The sequence below is a fragment of the Populus nigra genome, chromosome 13 (genome assembly GCF_951802175.1).
Source record: "Populus nigra chromosome 13, ddPopNigr1.1, whole genome shotgun sequence".
Taxonomy (NCBI): domain Eukaryota; kingdom Viridiplantae; phylum Streptophyta; class Magnoliopsida; order Malpighiales; family Salicaceae; genus Populus; species Populus nigra.
The window spans coordinates 3,027,589-3,034,591 of NC_084864.1; the positions used below are offsets into that span (position 1 = coordinate 3,027,589).

General features: G+C 35.0%; 1 long non-coding RNA gene across 1 annotated transcript; it reads right to left on the reverse strand.

Annotated features, from left to right (window-relative positions):
• Window positions 1-319: 319 nt before the first annotated feature.
• Window positions 320-2,424, reverse strand: LOC133670477 (uncharacterized). Its single transcript, XR_009834096.1, has 3 exons — window positions 2,014-2,424; window positions 1,805-1,903; window positions 320-1,238 (listed from the first exon to the last, which is right to left on the reverse strand). It is a non-coding gene; the product is annotated as an uncharacterized LOC133670477 (long non-coding RNA).
• Between the last annotated feature and the right edge of the window lie 4,579 nt (window positions 2,425-7,003).

The following is a 7,003-nucleotide window of genomic DNA, read 5'->3' on the forward strand; positions in this document are numbered from 1 at the left end:
TCATTTTTTAGATATTTTTTAAATGGACTAAGTGCCCATCATTACAATAAAGTACTTTTTAAATTATTTTTTTATTTTAAAAAAAATTAAATTAATATTTTTTTTCATAATTTTGATGTGTTAATACATATATATAAAAACACAATTTTAAAACATTTTCAATTAAATACCATATTTTAAACCAGCAGATTACTAAATTGATTGGTCAGGCTGACCTGATTTTATAATACTTTGCTAAACATGTTATTTTTTTGACTCGAAACAAAATTCAAAGTAAAGGTATTAAAAAATTTATTTATTTAAATACAGTAGATGGGTGTGAAAGTTGTGTTCTTAATAATTAAAATCATCTCAGAAGATTTAATCTCTGTTAACACACGTGCCGAGTTGGGGAGGATATCTCTTGTTAGCGAATAAACAAAAAATGATTAACTTAGTCACGCCAGGCCCTCGGTGAAGAAGAAAGGGGAGAGGAACATAAAACATAAACTTCTCTGTAATGTATAGAGACGTACAGGCAATGCAATTTGCACCATTAAGCATCCAAAGCTCCTTAAAGTCCGGCTAGTTGAACGAAAAACATGCTCCTTAAAGTCCGGATTCTATCAATCAGTGTGTCCCCTGATGGCAGCTAAATGCCTAGATTATGTTCAGCCAAAGTTGAAAGAAAACTTGCTGGTGAAGCACTGGTCCAGTAACAAAGAGCTGAAAGTCGAGTTGCTAGCTAGGAACGCAGATAGTACTGCACCTGTCCTGATCCGAATCAGCCTCCAGCAAAAAATCAGATTTGAATTCTTCATTTCTGATTTCCTTTTACAGGTTGACTGCATCTCTACAAGCTATAACCCATCCCTGTTGGAAGACAAATACAATGAACACTGCCTGCCTGTTGACAGTGCTCATAGTTTTGAACAGAACCGATCTCACCAAACTTCATGTTAGAACTTCCAAGCGCTCAACTCAAATAAGCCTTCGTTCCAACTGACAGACTTGCAGGTTACAGCTATAGCAAGTATTAAGAAACAGTATGTGTATACGATCGAAGGTGCTGATTCATATATATGTACAATTTGGTCAGAGAGAAGCTGGGTGTCATTTCACAAGAAGTTGATGGACTGTTTGGCATCTGCTTTCTAATAGAAAATGGAAATCGCTTCAAGGGAAACAACTATATATCATCTCACATTTCAGCAGAGTAATCACCATTTGAAGGAGAGACTATGTCTGTGGCCACTACCCTGTAAAGGAAAGCTAACATCCAGCATGAGTGACATGGAATAAATAAAGAATCGAAAAGAAAAACACAAGATTTGAATTCGAAGAGTATAGTAAAGAAATAAAAGAAACAATAACAAAGAAGGATTTCAACCAATAAGAAAGTGCATAGTTCACAAGGAACCGCCTGTGCAGCTATTTTCATGGAAGATTCCTGAATACTCAAGCTCAGAAACCTTGAAAGGTCTCTTAAGACACCCTTGGAAACCCCACACTTCCCCAGAGAGATGACAACATTAAGTACTGCCTATTATTTCTGAGATCCACGAATATTTTTACTAAGCGAGTTACCATGCACGTATAATTTATGAATTTAATTGCATGGAGTCCATCAAGAACAAATAATTAGATGTTAAGCATCAATTCGAACAGATCATCAGTGTGAAACCTGATCAATCAGAGACCTGAATCTAATACTGTAGACAAGACTTAGTATCATGGTAAGCTGAAAACAGCACGAGAATAGAGAGGCGAATAGGATCAGCACGAATAAATAAAGATTTTCAGGCGAAAAAGGAGAGGATGATACCCAGGATCAGTATTCATTGTAACTTGGCCCAAAAGAAACATCCAGGAAGATTAAAGCAGGTCAGGCACTTGACAAATGACAGTAACTTGCATGGATAACCTGGCATAAATGCCAATGAACTCATTATAAATAGTGTTATGATACAATCTAAGCCAAAAATGTCAGTTAAATTAATCAAGATGCAGTAACTGCAATCGTCATGCCTCTACCTGCAGTAAGTTCACAAATTAAATTAAAGGGGCACCGAGAAATTTCCACGCCTTGTTGGCTCACTGGAGTCCACATGCATTACAAAGAGTTCTTGGACCAGCTGGCCCACGATGCATCATCGGAGTGGACTTTGAACCGATTCTGCAATGAGTACATCGGCATAAAGCATCAGGAAAAAGGTTTTTCCTATACAGGATTTTCACCCTTTTTTTTGGAATGACACTGTTAAAAAAACGATGCTTGTAGATTAAAAAAATGAATCAACACTCGCAAAGTTTCCAGCATGCTATCATCTTGTCCAGAACCCTGCGTTGCACCGCTGCCAGAAGCAGCTGAGCCCCTTCATAAGAATCAGCCTTGGATGAAGTAAATTGACCCTTCTTACGCTGCATCTTGACAGTGGCCAAAAATGCAACGGAAAACACTTGGGAAAGTTCATGAAGCAAGAAGATAAACTTATAGAAAGCGACGAGTGGTTTTTTGACGGGAACATTGTACCCTTGCCATAGATTACACATGTATGGATGGAAATAATGGAGGATAATACATCTCGGATCACTACCAGAAATTTACTTAATACCAACAGACTTACCGACATAATAATTCTATTAATAAATTACGGTGATAATTACCGACAAACACTATTCCATCTGTAATTCAATCGGTATGTACCAACAGAATACTGCGGTCGGTATATACCAACGGAATTCCAGATGGAATATTTAGAATTTTTTTTAAAAAAAGACGGTTCGTTGACATGAAAGTTTTTGCGGTTGATTTTACTGATGGCATCACCAAGGAATTCAAAACCGGATCTTCGAACAGTGACGTGACCAATTCACTGTTAGACTTACTGACGGAATCACCGAGGGATTCAAACTGGGATCTCCGTACAATGACGTGACCAATTCACTATTAGAAGTGCCGACGGAATCACCGACAGAATGAGTCCGTCGGTGATTCCCTCGGCAAAAGTTAATATATCACCATTTTGCCGACTCTCTCCTCCTCTATTTCTCCTTATTCTTTCTCATCCCAACTCTCCCCTCCCAAACTGCAAACAATCACCCTCCCCAGAAAAATCACCCTCTTCTCAACACAAGTCATATTTCTTTAAGTTTTGTAGTCACAGTATCTGTGTTTTGATTTATTGTGGATTTTATCATTTTCTGTAAGTAAATCTATCTTTTTTAATTTTAACATTTAAAAGTTAATTTTAAATGTCAATTTTATTGTTTTTTTTGTATATGTATTTTGTTAGTATATGTACATGTTTATTATTATTTCTCAAACAAACTTGTAGTATGAATGTATAATTTTGTACTTGTTATGGTTTGTTTTAGATTTTGTAAAATTTTACCTAACATAGTTAATTAATACATGTTGTCATCATAATTTTATAGAGGTTCGATAGAAGTCATGGATGATCGTTCATGGATGTATCGAGATTCACCCTAAGGATTGCGAATGATGGATTATTGTAACAGGGTTCAGGGTTTTATTAATTTTGCAACATTTATTCCTAAAAATTTTACTGGAAACGGTATTAGGTGTTCATGCAGGAAGTGTGAAAATAAAAAGTATCTGCATCCAGATATTGTAATGATGCATCTTCTACACAAAGGATTTATGGAGAATTACTTATATTGGTATGCACATGAAGAAGTACTTGTTCGTAATAAGAGAATGGAAGAAAAGGAGGTTGGGTCAACTTCTAATGCTAGTAACGTGCAGGGAGTTGCAAATGACAACAGTAATCCTTACAGGAATATGGTTATGGATGCAATAAGAATGAATCAAGGCAATGTCAATCAATGTCCAATCATAGAAGAAGAACCTAATACAATAGTTCGTTGACAACTGCGCTTAACACTTTGTGGTTTGTTCGTTCAATCATTTTATTTCGTAAGTATTATTTTTATTGAATTGAATATGATGATTTCTTTTTTCATTTTCAGGAGACCTATAATAGTCGGTTGAGGGAGAGATATGGGGACGATCCTTTGACCCATCCGGATCGAAATCCGGATTTGTGGATGGAGGTAGGATCGTTCGATGGACCCGATAAAAATCAGGTGTACGGGCTCTCCAACACTACAGCCGAGAACTTACGGATGACCCGTAGTGTCTCAACCATTGGGAGCTCCTAATCAGTATTGAGCACACAATCTAAGGAGTTCGTGGCTTTGCAGCAACACATGGCTCATCTCACTGAGAAATACGAGCAACTATCGGCAAATTATGAACAACACACGGCTCATCTCACCGAGAAATATGAGCAACTCTTGGCGAATTATGAACAATTTCACCAAATGGTCATAAACTTCACATTACAGAGTGGTGATACATGTGCGCCCCTTTTTGGCTGTATGGTTCCAGGAACAACCAGCCTCCTTCTGCTCCTCCTCCAACTCCGCCATTGTGTTAATTTAATATTTTTTTGGAAACACATTCAATTTGTAATGAATATTATTGAACTTTATTTTTTTTGTTTTTGATGTTTAATAAATTTTATTTGCATAATTGATTTTTTTTACTATTAATTTATATAATTTTATATTATTTATCCTAAATAATTAAAGAAAACAAATTTAAAAATACCTATCGAGGGATTTACAGACGGAATGTATCCGTCAGCATTTGACAGAGAGTGGGAAATGCCACCATCAGTGATGCATTTACAAACAGATAAAGTCCGTCGACATTTCACAATAGCTTCGGTGCAAATGCCATAATCACTGATGAATTTACAGACGGATAAAGTTTGTCGGCATTTCACAGAGAGTGGTTGAAATGTCACACTCACCGACAAATTTACAGACGGATACCTTCTGTTCGCATTTCACCGGGAGCTGAAAATATTTACTGGATATGCCACTATCACCGACGGAATCCATCTGTCGGCATATTTCCAGCGGGAATTGTTTTTTTTTGCGCGCATTTTCTGTCTGTGGTATTACAGACGAAAGGGATGCTGACAGACGGATTCTGTCGGTGAGTTAGTTGGTAAAAAATGTACCGATGAAATCTGGATCTCACACCGACGAAAAATATCCATTTGTAAAACTATGAAATCTTGTAGTGGATTGAAGGATTGAGCATTTCTCAGCCCATGTTATTATGTTTTTATTTGAGTTTATTAATTAGACTTAATTTATATTGTTTTGTTAGATAATTTTATATAATGAATTATGAGCTTAATTGTTGGTTTTGTTTAGGATTTTATTATTTTTGTGTTTTTTTTAATATTGTAAACAATTTTGAAGAATTGAGAAAAGATCTAATTCTCCTAATTTGCTCCTCCTTTTGGCTCCTTTTCTTTTTTTTTCTTAGTATTTTCTCTCTCTCTTCTCTTCATCAAATATCTATCTTGCATTAACTTTAGTATTAGAGCTTCGAATTTTAGTTCTTGCAACTAAACAATCCATATAAAAAGGTTACTTAAATTCTCATAAACATGATCGACCAAAAAAAAAAGATAGAATTACATCACCAAAAACAAATTCAACAGTGGCATAACCAAAAAAACCCTAGTAATTATTAATCCTTTTTTACCAACTAAAATAACCACCACATCCATTAGTAAAACACCCATTAGTCTCCTAACCAAACAAACAACCACGACACTCAACCCTTATCCAAACTAGCCACCCATACCGATTACCTTAACAGAATAACAATCATAACACATCGTCGAAGACCCACCACAACAACTCAAGACGTTGTAAATCCAACACAACACATCACCACCCAAACATGAGGTCAACAATTCATCACCAGCCAATAATCCTGACAACAACACTACAAAAATCTATCCTAACCACAACTCACTTGTCATATCAGTCACGATAACTTCTTCACTACAACCACTATAACGTGTTTTTCTCCTTCACAAACATCCTGATTGTCAAGCTCCATTATTGTTTTAGGCACCAGGTTCTGAGAGAGATGAGAAAAAGAATTTCCAAATTCCACCATGACTTTTCTACCTAAATCAACAATTATTTTATTTTTTATTTGTAATTTTTCTCTTTTATCTTAATTAAAATAAAAGTGATAGTAGCAAACAAGTCAGCTGGTATAACACCACGCCAACACTATTGCATCAATAACAATTCTCATAATCCAAGTGGTTTATCATCATCATTATGCCTTTTGGTTAGTAAATCACTCAATCTTTCAATTCATTGAATTTTACTTCTATAGTTTTGCACTTGTTATTCAAAGTTGTCATTAATAATACTTTTATGCCTATAAAATAAATATAAAACCATCTTGCAATTTTATCTGTTATATTTTTTCTTATTGACCAACTCTGTCATTTATATTTAGCATCTGGTCCTTTTTATTAATTATGGATCTTTGTCGAAACTAGTGGAAAGTTGTGAATTTTTGTTTGATTAATCGTTTACATTTAAAGGTCTTATGATGCATGCTTACAATTTTTCTAGTGTATTATGGTCTTGATTAATCTTTATATTAAAAAAAAATTAGCTTTATTTTTGTTTTGTGTTTTCATTTGCAAAAACTATTATGATCTCAATAACATATTTAAGCTGGTGTTGCATGCATTTGCATGATGGTTGTATAATATTCAATCCTAAATCTACAATTAACATGGACCCGACTCTTAGTGATACTCTTGAAGACCGGGTGACCAACTTGTCTGAAAAAGTTGAACCCTTAGAGATTTTCTAACTAGGGCACCTTAAAATCGATAAAAGTCACAACAATAACAATTATAGGCAAGTTCACCATGTACACTACCAATATAACTACCAATTGAGTTACTCTAACTATGATAACTTTAATGAGAAAGTTATGAGATCTAACAAAATTGAGGCCCTCATTATTGACGATCATCATAACCCTTGAATTTCTAATAGATAGGTTTGTGACATGGATCACTTCTTTAATTGATCAAATTTGTTTAAAAATATGAGTGAGATTTGTTAAGATGAAGTTTATTGGTGATGTGAGCCTATAATA